General features: G+C 42.8%; 1 protein-coding gene across 1 annotated transcript in view; it reads left to right on the top strand.

The window, feature by feature from the left end:
* Positions 1-14404: 14404 nt before the first annotated feature.
* LOC139452453 (diamine oxidase [copper-containing]-like) overlaps positions 14405-15382 on the top strand; it is a 43609-nt gene continuing 42631 nt past the window's right edge. Inside the window, exon 1 of the mRNA XM_071233938.1 lies at positions 14405-14752. The gene's annotated coding sequence lies outside the window, so the exon portion shown is untranslated. The remainder of the gene's footprint in view (positions 14753-15382) is intronic.

Below are 15382 nucleotides of genomic sequence, written 5' to 3'. Positions count from 1 at the left end.
CGGGATATCCTTCAGTGAGATCAGAGACTGACATCACCTGCTTGTAGTCCATGGCTGGGGTACAGCTGTGTACTACAGAGCAAGCTGGAGAGTTTCCTCAAGGCCGGGATGTCCTTCAGTGAGATCAGAGACTGACATCACCTGCTTGTAGTCCATGGCTGGGGTACAGCTGTGTACTACAGAGCAAGCTGGAGAGTTTCCTCAAGGCCGGGATATCCTTCAGTGAGATCAGAGACTGACATCACCTGCTTGTAGTCCATGGCTGGTGTACAGCTGTGTACTACAGAGCAAGCTGGAGAGTTTCCTCAAGGCCGGGATATCCTTCAGTGAGATCAGAGACTGACATCACCTGCTTGTAGTCCATGGCTGGGGTACAGCTGTGTACTACAGAGCAAGCTGGAGAGTTTCCTCAAGGCCGGGATATCCTTCAGTGAGATCAGAGACTGACATCACCTGCTTGTAGTCCATGGCTGGGGTACAGCTGTGTACTACAGAGCAAGCTGGAGAGTTTCCTCAAGGCCGGGATATCCTTCAGTGACATCAGAGACTGACATCACCTGCTTGTAGTCCATGGCTGGTGTACAGCTGTGTACTACAGAGCAAGCTGGAGAGTTTCCTCAAGGCCGGGATATCCTTCAGTGAGATCAGAGACTGACATCACCTGCTTGTAGTCCATGGCTGGGGTACAGCTGTGTACTACAGAGCAAGCTGGAGAGTTTCCTCAAGGCCGGGATATCCTTCAGTGAGATCAGAGACTGACATCACCTGCTTGTAGTCCATGGCTGGGGTACAGCTGTGTACTACAGAGCAAGCTGGAGAGTTTCCTCAAGGCCGGGATATCCTTCAGTGAGATCAGAGACTGACATCACCTGCTTGTAGTCCATGGCTGGGGTACAGCTGTGTACTACAGAGCAAGCTGGAGAGTTTCCTCAAGGCCGGGATATCCTTCAGTGAGATCAGAGACTGACATCACCTGCTTGTAGTCCATGGCTGGGGTACAGCTGAGTACTACAGAGCAAGCTGGAGAGTTTCCTCAAGGCCGGGATATCCTTCAGTGAGATCAGAGACTGACATCACCTGCTTGTAGTCCATGGCTGGGGTACAGCTGTGTACTACAGAGCAAGCTGGAGAGTTTCCTCAAGGCCGGGATGTCCTTCAGTGAGATCAGAGACTGACATCACCTGCTTGTAGTCCATGGCTGGGGTACAGCTGTGTACTACAGAGCAAGCTGGAGAGTTTCCTCAAGGCCGGGATATCCTTCAGTGACATCAGAGACTGACATCACCTGCTTGTAGTCCATGGCTGGTGTACAGCTGTGTACTACAGAGCAAGCTGGAGAGTTTCCTCAAGGCCGGGATATCCTTCAGTGAGATCAGAGACTGACATCACCTGCTTGTAGTCCATGGCTGGGGTACAGCTGTGTACTACAGAGCAAGCTGGAGAGTTTCCTCAAGGCCGGGATATCCTTCAGTGAGATCAGAGACTGACATCACCTGCTTGTAGTCCATGGCTGGTGTACAGCTGTGTACTACAGAGCAAGCTGGAGAGTTTCCTCAAGGCCGGGATATCCTTCAGTGACATCAGAGACTGACATCACCTGCTTGTAGTCCATGGCTGGTGTACAGCTGTGTACTACAGAGCAAGCTGGAGAGTTTCCTCAAGGCCGGGATATCCTTCAGTGAGATCAGAGACTGACATCACCTGCTTGTAGTCCATGGCTGGGGTACAGCTGTGTACTACAGAGCAAGCTGGAGAGTTTCCTCAAGGCCGGGATATCCTTCAGTGAGATCAGAGACTGACATCACCTGCTTGTAGTCCATGGCTGGTGTACAGCTGTGTACTACAGAGCAAGCTGGAGAGTTTCCTCAAGGCCGGGATATCCTTCAGTGAGATCAGAGACTGACAACACCTGCTTGTAGTCCATGGCTGGGGTACAGCTGTGTACTACAGAGCAAGCTGGAGAGTTTCCTCAAGGCCGGGATATCCTTCAGTGAGATCAGAGACTGACATCACCTGCTTGTAGTCCATGGCTGGGGTACAGCTGTGTACTACAGAGCAAGCTGGAGAGTTTCCTCAAGGCCGGGATATCCTTCAGTGAGATCAGAGACTGACAACACCTGCTTGTAGTCCATGGCTGGGGTACAGCTGTGTACTACAGAGCAAGCTGTAGAGTTTCCTCAAGGCCGGGATATCCTTCAGTGAGATCAGAGACTGACATCACCTGCTTGTAGTCCATGGCTGGGGTACAGCTGTGTACTACAGAGCAAGCTGGAGAGTTTCCTCAAGGCCGGGATATCCTTCAGTGAGATCAAAGACTGACATCACCTGCTTGTAGTCCATGGCTGGGGTACAGCTGTGTACTACAGAGCAAGCTGGAGAGTTTCCTCAAGGCCGGGATGTCCTTCAGTGAGATCAGAGACTGACAACACCTGCTTGTAGTCCATGGCTGGGGTACAGCTGTGTACTACAGAGCAAGCTGTAGAGTTTCCTCAAGGCCGGGATATCCTTCAGTGACATCAGAGACTGACATCACCTGCTTGTAGTCCATGGCTGGGGTACAGCTGTGTACTACAGAGCAAGCTGGAGAGTTTCCTCAAGGCCGGGATGTCCTTCAGTGAGATCAGAGACTGACAACACCTGCTTGTAGTCCATGGCTGGGGTACAGCTGTGTACTACAGAGCAAGCTGTAGAGTTTCCTCAAGGCCGGGATATCCTTCAGTGACATCAGAGACTGACATCACCTGCTTGTAGTCCATGGCTGGGGTACAGCTGTGTACTACAGAGCAAGCTGGAGAGTTTCCTCAAGGCCGGGATGTCCTTCAGTGAGATCAGAGACTGACAACACCTGCTTGTAGTCCATGGCTGGGGTACAGCTGTGTACTACAGAGCAAGCTGTAGAGTTTCCTCAAGGCCGGGATATCCTTCAGTGACATCAGAGACTGACATCACCTGCTTGTAGTCCATGGCTGGGGTACAGCTGTGTACTACAGAGCAAGCTGGAGAGTTTCCTCAAGGCCGGGATGTCCTTCAGTGAGATCAGAGACTGACAACACCTGCTTGTAGTCCATGGCTGGGGTACAGCTGTGTACTACAGAGCAAGCTGTAGAGTTTCCTCAAGGCCGGGATATCCTTCAGTGACATCAGAGACTGACATCACCTGCTTGTAGTCCATGGCTGGGGTACAGCTGTGTACTACAGAGCAAGCTGGAGAGTTTCCTCAAGGCCGGGATATCCTTCAGTGAGATCAAAGACTAACATCACCTTTTCACAGGACGCAGACTGTTCTAATGCAATCATGCATGCATTTACTGATATGAAAAATTCAAATAAGTGATTTATTGATATCATTTGTACATACATGAAATAGCTATGAAAAGTCTGTATTCCAGTCTGCGAGATCGCTTGTGATTCAAAGTGCTGCTAATTGCAGAACAGATTACACACTCCTCAGCTAGAAACATCACAAGCCGCCTGTACACCGCCTGACTCCCATTCTCTGTCAGTATTCAGCTGATCATAGGGGCATTATAATGTGAATATTTAATAATGTGCAAAATTAATAATGTCCATAGTTATAATGTGCCAAATCCACACCTATAGCATACTCAAAGCGATACATTCTTATCCCAGTCGGTTAATCAGTGTGCACTCGATTTTCATTCTCAGCTCCCTGGGGATGTTGACTTTGCATACTAATGGAGACATCACTATGATATACAATGATATATGTAAGTATTGGTACCTGTACATATCTATATCATGTGACTGTGAGTTTGACAGTAGCAATTTTGTCTTCAGCTGTCCTTTGACCTATGACCTTTGAACAGAGCGGATAATCCAGTACTGGGAATATTTAAATACCAATTAAGATATCTAAACATTCACTTCAAGACATCATTGTGAAACTCCTAGAAGCCTTCTACAGTATATCAGTTCTGTTCAACATGCTGGTGAATGTGTTTCCTAGTCAGACCTGGGCATTGTGTAAGAATCATCTGACAGTGACTTGTCATATATGAAAGAACGAACGAATGAATTTGGTTTTATGCTCCTTTTAGCAATATTCCAGCAATATCACGGCAGGGGACACCAGACATGGACTTGTATCCATGTGGGGAATTGAACCCAGGCATGATGAGCAAACACTTTAACCGCTAGGCTACCCCACCGACCCCATATATATATATGTGAGAGTGAATGAGTTCTGATTTCAGTCTCAGCAAGTCTCAGCAAGTTTGAAATAGATGTATTCAGCACCTCTTGCGACCCGTGAAGATCCGGGGAAGAATAGGTCTTCAGCAACCCATGCTTGCCATAAGAGGTCACTATGCTTGTCGTAAGAGCCGACGAATGGGATCAGGTGGTCAGGCTCGCTGACTTGGTAGATGCATGTCATCGTATCCCAACTGTGTGGATGATGCTCATGATGTCAGTCACTGGATTGTCTGGTCCAGACTCGATTATTTACAGACCGTGTCTCGTAGCTGGAATATTGCTGAGTGTGGCGTTAAACAACAAACAACAACAGCACCTCTTGCCTAGTGCTTTATGTAAAATAACTAGGTTAGGAGACAAAACAACTAGTCCCTTTAGATTTTCTCTAGTCTCGGACTTACAGATGAGTGGCCATGTCTATCCCTGTGAATGATGACTACCCTGTACATACACCGCTCCAGAGAGAGTGGGGGGGGGGGAAGCATCTTGGTGCATACTGAACAATTTTTTATATGGATCCCAAACTGTAAACGTAGAAAACACAAAATCATCTGTGTCCACACTTGTTCTTTTACCGAGTTTGTGTCCAGATGCAGGCCCGCCGTCCTGAAGAGTGGGCTTCAGTCTCAACAAAGGGACCGGTCATTTAGTACAGGGGAGGTGGGTTAGAGGTGTCTGATGCACAAACATACTAAAAATAACCCTTCCCTAATACTTGTCATATTTGTGGATGACCCTCCCCATGGCCTTGTAAATGTTTATCATGACCCTCCCCATGTCCTTGGACATGTTTATCATGACCCTCCCCATGTCCTTGTTCATGTTTATCATGACCCTCCCCATGTCCTTGGACATGTTTATCATGACCCTCCCCATGTCCTTGGACATGTTTATCATGACCCTCCCCATGTCCTTGGACATGTTTATCATGACCCTCCCCATGTCCTTCTACATGTTTATCATGACCCTCCCCATGTCCTTCTACATATTTATCATGACCCTCTCCGTGTCCTTGTACATGTTTATCATGTCCCTCCCCATGTCCTTGTACATGCTTATCATGTACATGTTTATCATGACCCTCCCCATGTCCTTCTACATGTTTATCATGACCCTCTCCGTGTCCTTGTACATGTTTATCATGACCCTCCCCATGTCCTTGTACATGTTCATCATGACCCTCCCATGTCCTTGTACATGTTTATCATGACCCTCCCATGTCCTTGTACATGTTCATCATGACCCTCCCATGTCCTTGTACATGTTCATCATGACCCTCCCCATGTCCTTGTTCATGTTTATCATGACCCTCCCATGTCCTTGTACATGTTCATCATGACCCTCCCCATGTCCTTCTACATGTTTATCATGACCCTCTCCATGTCCTTGGACATGTTTATCATGACCCTCTCCATGTCCTTGGACATGTTTATCATGACCCTCTCTATGTCCTTGTACATGTTCATCATGACCCTCCCATGTCCTTGTACATGTTCATCATGACCCTCTCCATGTCCCCTCCGTGACTATATGACTATCTTTCATTGCCTGCATGCTGTAGGCTTCAACATACTCAGGCATCAGGATCCTGCTAAGGTCATATAGTTTTCAGTTGGTTTACTAGACAAACCAACAAAGAAACCCTGAAATTTGAAGGGATAAATACTTTTTGACAATTGATCTGACTTTTACAATTAGGTGATTAGATTGTATCATGTTGTTCATACGAAATGGTGAATACCTATAAAAATATATTTTCAAACAAAAATAAACAATCAATTATTTTATCAGTATAATGCCATGTTTGAACTAGTTTGTTTTTCATTCATCAGTAGCAGCATGGAACTATATAACCTTTACACAAGTCTGTGATAGCAGTACTGTTATATCAATCTCAGAGTTCAAAATGTTTTTAACAACATTTCACGCCTACATTGAATTTTAGGCAAAAATGTTTGTAAACCCACTAATACAAACTATAAGCCCAAACTGTAGTTTCAAAGAAAAATCATAGGGTCCATCTGTGGAAAAGTGTGGAAGTCTGCTTTGACAAATGGCCTTTGGATTCTGCTGAGGTTGGGCAGCTCAAGGTTTTTACGTCATGTTCAAATGCTCACAAAGGGACGTAACTCTGTGTGTCTTGAGTCTGGTACAACCCGTATGTTGTAGGGAAGGAGATTATGGCTCATTTTAAATGTTCATGAGTAACTTCTTTTTTTTATTTGAGGATAGGCCATTAAAAAATGTTTTATTTCACCGTGCCTCACGTCGTTTTATGTACTCAACTACCTACAGATGAAAACAATCTGTGTTTGTCTTCCCTTCCTACATAACTGGTGAAATACACCATCCTGTCCTCGCTAACTTCATCTGAAACACATCCGTTGACGGGGGAGCAACCATCCCCCATTTGTCAGCCACCTTAAGTGTCAACCTTTTGTCTTTGTCCGAGGGATTAACTAGACCTGCTCAGAGGCTGATATTCAGCCCCAAGTTTGAAAAACATCACAATTTAAGGAAAGAGTTTAAAAACTAGTAATAACTAAGGTCATGACAGTGTTGAGATGACTTGTATTTCACTGAGACCACAATCGATGAAGTGTTTCATTGCTACATTTACGTTACTGCATTAAATAAAAGACAATATTAAAATTTACAATAATGATAACTTTGAAAAAAAAATTAATTAAAAAAAAATTCCAGTTCTTTTTTTTTCAATGTTTTTTTCCTATGTGCCTGCCAAGGGCACAAGACATTGTTTTGAATCCGAGATAAATCCTGTAGATCTTCACGTACAGAGCCTCTTTTTTCAAAATCCTTGCTCCGCCACTGTCAAGCTTGGATTCCATATGTAAAAGGTCGCCCCGTGGTCCAGTGGCAGAGCGCCCGGAGAGAGGAAGGTCGGGGTTCGATCCCCGGCAGCGTCATATCAAAAGACGTTAAAAGATGGTCCTTTTTGTTACCTTGTCTGGTGCTGGGCATTAAGGGGCTAAAACAAGGACTGGTCGGCTCAGAGGCAGTATATTGTCTCTGAGTGTGGTGTTCATGTTAAACTTCGGCATGGTATCTCAGTGGAGTAGCACTATAAATCGGCATCAGTCCGGACTAGTACAAGCAGCTTTGTAAGTGCAATAATCTTGGACGCGACGATAAACCTCACCTCACCTCACCTCACCTCACCTCACCTCACCAATACGTAAACGGGAACACTTAGTAACTTATTGCTGGATGTACAGAGTGTATGCTGTATGTATGACAGATATGTATATACTGACACCCTGACCTGTCATCCGTTGTGACCCAATAGCATCATGTGGCCTCCTGTCCCAGAATATATTTGTTTTCTCTGTATTTTTTCTATTGTTTTAAGTCTGTCTCCGTTACCCTGTCAGCTGTTACCGGCCGTGTTACCACAAACATCAGTTGCATTGCATTTTTGTTATGTTACACAGACGTTATTGTAAAGTATTTACAATTTATTGAATGTATTTTTGTTTAGGTTGGTAGTTTGAAAAAAGATATAATTTAAAACAAAATCCAATTTGTAATATGTATTGTTTTATTTACTGTCCCGATTTTTCACAATTCTTGTGTTTTTAAGTTTTTAAGAGACATTTCCTACAGGCTTTAATAATAGTATTTTAAATAATTTATTTATATTGATAGCACCAATAAAGTTATTTTTTTACATTTTACTGATTTCTGAACGGCAGAATAATGATGAATTGTCATTTCATTTTTTCACATTTCAATTATTTGTTGTAATTGGATTCGGAAATCAAGTTTCAAAAATAAGTCTGTCCATATTTTGAATTATCCATTTTAAAAATAAATCAATGTTTTAAGAATTAGTCCCTTGCAATATTTCATTACTATTTTGCTTCATTGATACTCCATGTTCACCAACTTAAATGTTGCTGAATAAAATACACCCTCGTCTGTCCAGGGTATTTTTCTTTTACTTAGATCCGTGTCCTATAGTAGCTTTGTTTGGACCCTGTTTCAAATGGCTCAACGCTAAAAATAGCCATCCAATCAAATCAACGCTAAAAATAGCAATCAAATCTTATTACACTCACGAGCGCAAGAAATTCTGTGCCATATATAAAGTGGTTGAGGAGGTGACCTCACTTTCTAATGAAGCTATTGTTGGTTTATGGATCCAGGGTAGTTGTCAAACTAGAATACCCTTGATGACCGAGGATGACTACATTGTAAAATGCACTTCTATACTACTGAAAAGAACTTTAAGGACACCCGATTCTTTCATGTAACTATAGTTAGTAATGACATGTTAACTATAGTAATATAAAAGAATCGGGTGTCTTAACTTTTTTTTGAGTAATATATGTATCACTACTTGTTAATATGTATTTGTTGCTAAGACAGTGAAAAAAGTCAACTCACAAAACTTTATTTGCTTTTCAAGGATGTGTGTATCAAAGCCACGTGTCTGCTACCCACTCAACTGGGGACACTTTCTTATGTTTCAGTTTATGGGTATGAATGAGCCCAAAGCCGATATAAGAAAATAAAATTAAAATATTTTGTTGTTTTTTTCTGTCTGACTGCTCAATCTTTGATGGATTGGAGTTATGAGAAGATATTTAATAAAATTACAAGTGCACAGGTCACAAATCAGTAGATCCGCTTCCACAAAACGCAATGGCCGAACGATCGCTTCCAAAAGTGGGAGAAATATGACAATCGGTATTGGGAGAATAGGTACATGTACATGTAGGTGAATGTACGGAAATGCCAAATTTTACCCCTCTGTTCTTAAAATGGACTTGTCCGATATTGCCGCGGTCGGATTCTATTCAAGGAGTCATCGTTGTTTTAAAAAATGGTAAATATTTTTAATGCGTGTACTTTTTCTCCACATCAGAGGCTTACGTAATGTTGATATCTCATATTAGAAACAAATGACGCATGGGAGTTGTTAAAGTACAATAAAACAATTTATTATATTAATCATTTATAATTATACGTATTGTAATATAAACAACTCCCACTCGTTATTTCTTAATAAAAATACTCTATACATGGTAAGTATATCTGGAACTTGGAAGAAAAGCAAATGCTACTACCGCATTAGAATTCGACCGATCAGATCAACTTTATTCTAGGTGTTCGACCAATCAGATCAACTTTATTCCAGGTGTTCGACCAATCAGAATGTGACCGTTCATACAAGGTTATTTTGGATGAAGACACGGTTTAGTCACCCTATAAGGGCTATTGATACCATCAATTGTGTGGCCCGGTATTTATGTTTAAGTTGTCATTGATTTATTGGTATGGAGCCTCGGGGCCCGTGAAGATCAGAGGGTAGAATAGGTCTTCAGCAACCCATGCTGAAGATATATTCCAGATGAGTGACGGCGGTTGAGTCTGGACGAGACAATCCAGTGATTAATATCATGAACATCGAACCTAAATGTACGATCCTTGAAGATCCGGGATAGAATAGGTCTTCAGCAACCCATGCTTGTCGTTAAAGGCGACTACGCTTATCGTAAGTGGCGACTAACGGGATCGTGTGGTCAGGCTCCCTGACTTGGTTGATGTATGTCATCCCAATTGCGTGGATCGATACTGATGATATCAATCAATGGATTACCTGGTCCAGACTCGATTATTTACACACTGTAATATTGCTGAGTGCGGCGTTAAACAAACAAACAAACAAAACAACCTAAATATACAATGGTGGCAGTGGAACCTACTTTACCATGAACTTTTCTGGGAAGTAAATTAATCGTGAGCTTATTTTCTCACAATTGTCTTCAAGCAATGGCTAGTTCCCAAATGCTTCTAACTATTTTAGCTCACAAAAGACCAATTACTAATCTCCTTAATCAGCACATTCCCCAAATTAGCGTGCCAAATTCATTTATGATCCTCTTTACTTAAAGGATTTCCCATGACGTTCACATACGGTGTGGTGCTATGGGAGAGAATTGTGTTACAGCTCTTAAGTAATTTCATGTCCGTTGAAGGTGTAGTGTAATTCTAATACACTTCATCTAATCCCATTGGTACTGAGTTGATTGTTGCCGACAAGTAAAGCTGGCTGAGAAAACAAGGGAGATAACCTGGTTAGCCTCTCAGCGCTAGCTCTTAAGGTTCTCTGTTGACTATGACGCGGATACTGAGTGGAAAGACGCACTGGTACTAATCTTGTCAAGATAGGCTGCCTTTATTCGATAAATGTTCGTTTATTTATTTATTGGACACTGCCAAAATGTTCCAGCTTCATTCAAGCCTGTGTATTACCAAGTCTGGGCCAAAGAAACCAGTGATGGATATTATGATCAACGTCCCACGTCTTCGGTGTGCGACTCTCGAGAAAGAGAGATGGGGGGGGCGGGGGATAGAGAAGGGGAGAGGTGAGAGAGATTATTACGTGTAACACTTACAAGTGTCATATTGTATTCACTCAAAAATTGAAAGAATAAAAGTAATAATATGAACATGTGCGGGCAATGTTCCTTTAGATGCCTCACATTCGATTTATCCATCTGGTGAGGTCAACACACGTCCAATGACCACACCTCTCAAACATGTTCATTTCACATGCTGATTTTGTGTGAAGCGAAAAAATAGAAATGTATATATAGTCAGTCCCAACGTTATCTTTTACTGACTATAAATATTGCTGCCTCTTCGAGAAAATAACGAATCCGCCAAACTGCAGAAAAACCTGGTGAGTAATCACTTTAATTTAACACTGTTATATTTGCAACTTTAAAACAACAACTTTGTTTCTGATTATATAATGTACTTTTTTAGAAATTCTGATTAATTTTTGTAAATATTTATTTATGTAATTTTACATTACCAGAAGATAGCTACTTAAGACCTAACCATCGCATTGTTTTTAACATCTGATTCATGAAAGCGATGAAGCAAACTTCGGAATAGAACCTATTGTGGCTACAGACACGTGACCTACACCTACCGAAGGCGGACCGAGTTTGGTTTGGCGCTTGACATACAGTCGTTTCTTTAGTTTAAAGGGGGCACAGGTGGCCCAGTCGTCTAAGGCTACGCGATTCGTTGTGCAGAGTTGCGTTCCTTGGGCACACCAGAAACCTATGATTGTGGGTTCGAATCCCGGTTTGCCCTGATTATGTTTCTAGGTTTGTCAGCACCATTCCCGTTGTTGGGATCCATGTCACTCAATCTATCTGGTAAAGAACAAAACAATGGTTCCTCTGAGAAATACATGGTACATTCGAGGGTATATTCAATGACTATGCAAACTTGTCTTCCCACGTTTTTCAGTTTCCTACCAATCCATACCATTGACGCAAGTGAGTTAACTGACTATAAAGGTCCAGTTTCCACCCATTGAAAAACTAGGCTGAAATTACGGAGTTACATTTTGACTGGACTAACGGGTCGATGCATAGTGCAATCAAAATCGCGTATCAAACGAGACATCCGGTTTGTAAACAAGTGCAGATTTCGGTCGACTGCAGGATTTGCAAAGCATGCGTACCGTCAACTGGGTATATTTTTCAGATCTTTTCTTCTTTATAATCAAGGTGCTCAAGTGATTTCAAATTGTCCTATTACAAGACCCGTCTTATTACAGTATAGCTCTTGATTATTGACTGGGCGCCGCCATTTTGTTTGAAGCAGATGCCAGTGATATGAGATATTGAATTCCATTGGTTAGTCGGAGGGACATGGGAGGAACATAACTCGTAATAGGCACTGGTCGTCCTACGATCGAGCCACGAAATACCAGCGTCGATTTGCAAGGGTCGACACTGGATGATACTGAACTTTTGTAGTTAGTTAACACTCGTGCCTCCGGAGGATGAGGGAGAGATCTTTGCATTGTTAGCATTGAATGTTGTCGTTGTCTTCCAAATTACTCTTTCAGGTTTTGTTTATGGTTTGTTGAGTTTGATAGGGTTACTATATCACCTGCGGATACTTATTTTATATCTGTGGAGGCGGTAGGGTAGCCTTGTGGATAAAGCGTTCGCTCGTCATGCCGAAGACCCGGGCTCGATTCCCAACCTAGATACAATGTGTGATAATTCTGTGATATTGCTGGAAACGGCGTAAAACCATAATCACTCACTCACTCCATGTGACGTCACGGAGAAGCTGGGTTGAGGGTGCAGGGTGCATTCTGTCTGGACAAAGTCTAAGACCCATCGAAACACAACATCATCTCTCTGGAGTCATCTGCAGCAGGGCAACACTCTTGACTTGCCATGTGCCTGTCGTCCACGTGTGACGTCACGTTAACAAGACAACCACATTCGGTTGGTGCATCTACGGAATCAATACCAAACTGCCTCATTAACAGCTTAGACAAATCTGGGTTGGGCCAATTATTGGCAATCAATAGCACAATGTTGCATCCACGTCTCCGTTAGGCACGCCTAGCTCGGTGTAGACAGCATCTGAGGTTCCGGTGACAAGACTGGGACAGCATCTTGTCAACATACGCGTCCAGGTTTTATCTGGACAGCCCTGGGGGTCGTGCAAGAGCCGTCAGTTTTGAAATGGAAGTGTAATGGTATGGGGTGGCATCACAACTCATGGGAGAACACAGCTCACCATTGTATATTTGAATGGCTTACTCTACCGGGGCGACATCGGTCGAGATCATGTTCTAACCTTTGTGCGAATACAGGGACGTTACGTTTTGTTGCAGCAGGATAATACCCGCCCACATATTGCACGTGTTGCACGGACTATGTGAGGCAGCATAACGTTGCTCTACTGCCACGGTCGCCTGTTCCTAGACCTCTCCCCATTAATTGAGTATTTTCCCGTGAAGCTCCGGGGTAGAATAGGTCTTCAGCAACCCATGCTTGCCGTAAAAGGCGACTATGCATGTCGTAAAAGGCGACTTACGGGATCGGGTGGTCAGGCTCGCTGACTTGGTTGATGCATGTCATCGATCCCAATTGCGTGGATCGATGCTCATGATATTAATCACTGGATTGTCTGGTCAGGACTCGATTATTTACAGACCGCCATCATATAGCTTGAATATTGCTGAGTGCGGCGTAAAACAACAAACCAACCAACAAAACTAATTGAGTATTTACACCACCCCTATTTTGGGGTATGGCTTTTGTCATTGAACTTGTTATGATGAAACATTGGTCACACAAATGACCAACTATTTTCAATAACATAACATTTACACCACTTGATATGAAGCACCTTTACTTTTTTCCGTTAGTATATGTGAGAATGTTAAATACATTTAACTGTGCTTCGGCTATCATTTAACGTAACTCATGGCAACAAAAACTGATATGTTTATTTATTTATCGGTATCACAATCCGTCACAATAGTCCCCCGTGCCGTAAACAACCCATTGATTAGTAAACATAAACACATATCACACAACACGTTGCTATGATTGGGCTCGGATCAAGGATCTGGGAACCGAGATAAGTCATATCGACGATCTTGTAGTCTCTCCCAGAAAATAAATCCAGACCCTAGATAATATATTGAAAGAGTCTGAATGATTTGGAAAGTCTAGACTGCCACAACTTTAGGAAATTAAAGTTCAGGGCTCAATTTGAATTTTGATTTCTTTTATGGATATATATATATATAAATAGAGAGAGAGAGAGAGAGTTAATACACCCTGGAGAATCGAGTAAATATATATCCACACGCACAAATATTTATCCACAAAATAAAATAAAAATTCAAATTGAGCCGTGAACTTTAATTTCCTAAAGTTGTGGCAGTCTAGACTTTCCAAATCAATCATATATCTTTAAATGCGAAACTTTATTTCTGGAACTAAATGTTAGTCTAACCATCTTGTAGAAAACACAGTTACCTCCCTGTTACATTATCATGAAGCAGAAAGTCTAACTTTTTTTCTCGCAATAAAAAAGCCAGATAAAGACTTAAAATAACGTCTACTGCCTGGGGGAACGTTTACTGTCTGAGTACAAAAAAAGTGCGATGTCAGAGTATCATGTCTGACATCGGTAACCCATCTCTTCTAACCTCATAAATATGTGCCTAGTTCATGTAATCCACCCATCAGTTGTGACTGGGACACCCATCTCATGTAACCCAGCAGTCCCAGTCAGAGCGTTGGACACAGGAATCAATATCCGTGTTCCCCGCCGAAACACTGGAGTTGGGGCAGAGTGGAGAAAACAGGCTCGGGTTTCGTGTGGTGAGACGCCCGCCTGTCATAATGTTTGCCGCTTGACTCACGGTAGGATATATGCTTTCGGGTCATTCCGGTAGCTGCTCAAAAACTATTTCTACGTCAGCTCTTTGAAAAAACAGTTCAGAGGGCATCAAAGGCACGCGCCTTCTTTAACAGACTCGCACCAACTGTGCCTCATATCGCTTCGGACATTCGCTTCACTCGGGCGAGTCGGCGTAGCTGGTGATTTATTATTAGGAAGCCGGGCTGGAGCAAGGAATCCCCTACGCTTGCCATTACGAGCTAACCCATTTAGCTCCACGCCTGCCCCGTTTCAAGTTCGTCGACTTATAATCAACAGGCTACTTCGAAAAGTAAGTGGATTTAGAACTACTCATTGAATCTCACATCGGACATCAGGTCAAAGTAAACGCTGGTGTCAAACTCGTGTTTACTGTATCCGATATTCGTTGGCTGAGTGTTGACTGGTTGGACGCCACATCTTTGGTTGGGCGTTGACTCTTGTGGTCCAGTATACCATTAGAACTATAGGTCCATAAACAAACTGTGTCATATATATATTCATTAAGTAGCTAGAATATTGATATATATTTTATGTTTATATATAGGCAAGTATGCAATGGGAACAACTTGATATGTCGGTTTCACGTCATCTATCTACAGGCACGTGAGCGTCTGGGTTCTCGTGAACACCAACAAATGACCTTTTGATTGTCACGTGATACTAATCATGCTAATCCACGAAGACAAACAGAAATCCATCTGATGCTGATATGGTATCGGTCAGTGACTGCCTGTCTGTGACTGGGAATAATATTAGACTATTATAATACTGATACACACGGCACTGCAGCCATGTCTCGTTGAACATTGTCAGCAAATATTCAAATATTATCTAGGTAGGCGGCATGACGAACGCTGGGAAACCATGGTTGTGATATAACAAATGATGTTTGTTTGTTGTTTAACGCCGCACTCTGCAA

Source organism: Haliotis cracherodii, unplaced genomic scaffold, assembly GCF_022045235.1.
Source record: "Haliotis cracherodii isolate W230 unplaced genomic scaffold, xgHalCrac1.p SCAF_9, whole genome shotgun sequence".
Lineage (NCBI taxonomy): Eukaryota > Metazoa > Mollusca > Gastropoda > Lepetellida > Haliotidae > Haliotis > Haliotis cracherodii.
Note: the sequence above shows the minus strand (reverse complement) of the source record. Positions and strands in the feature narration are given on the sequence as shown.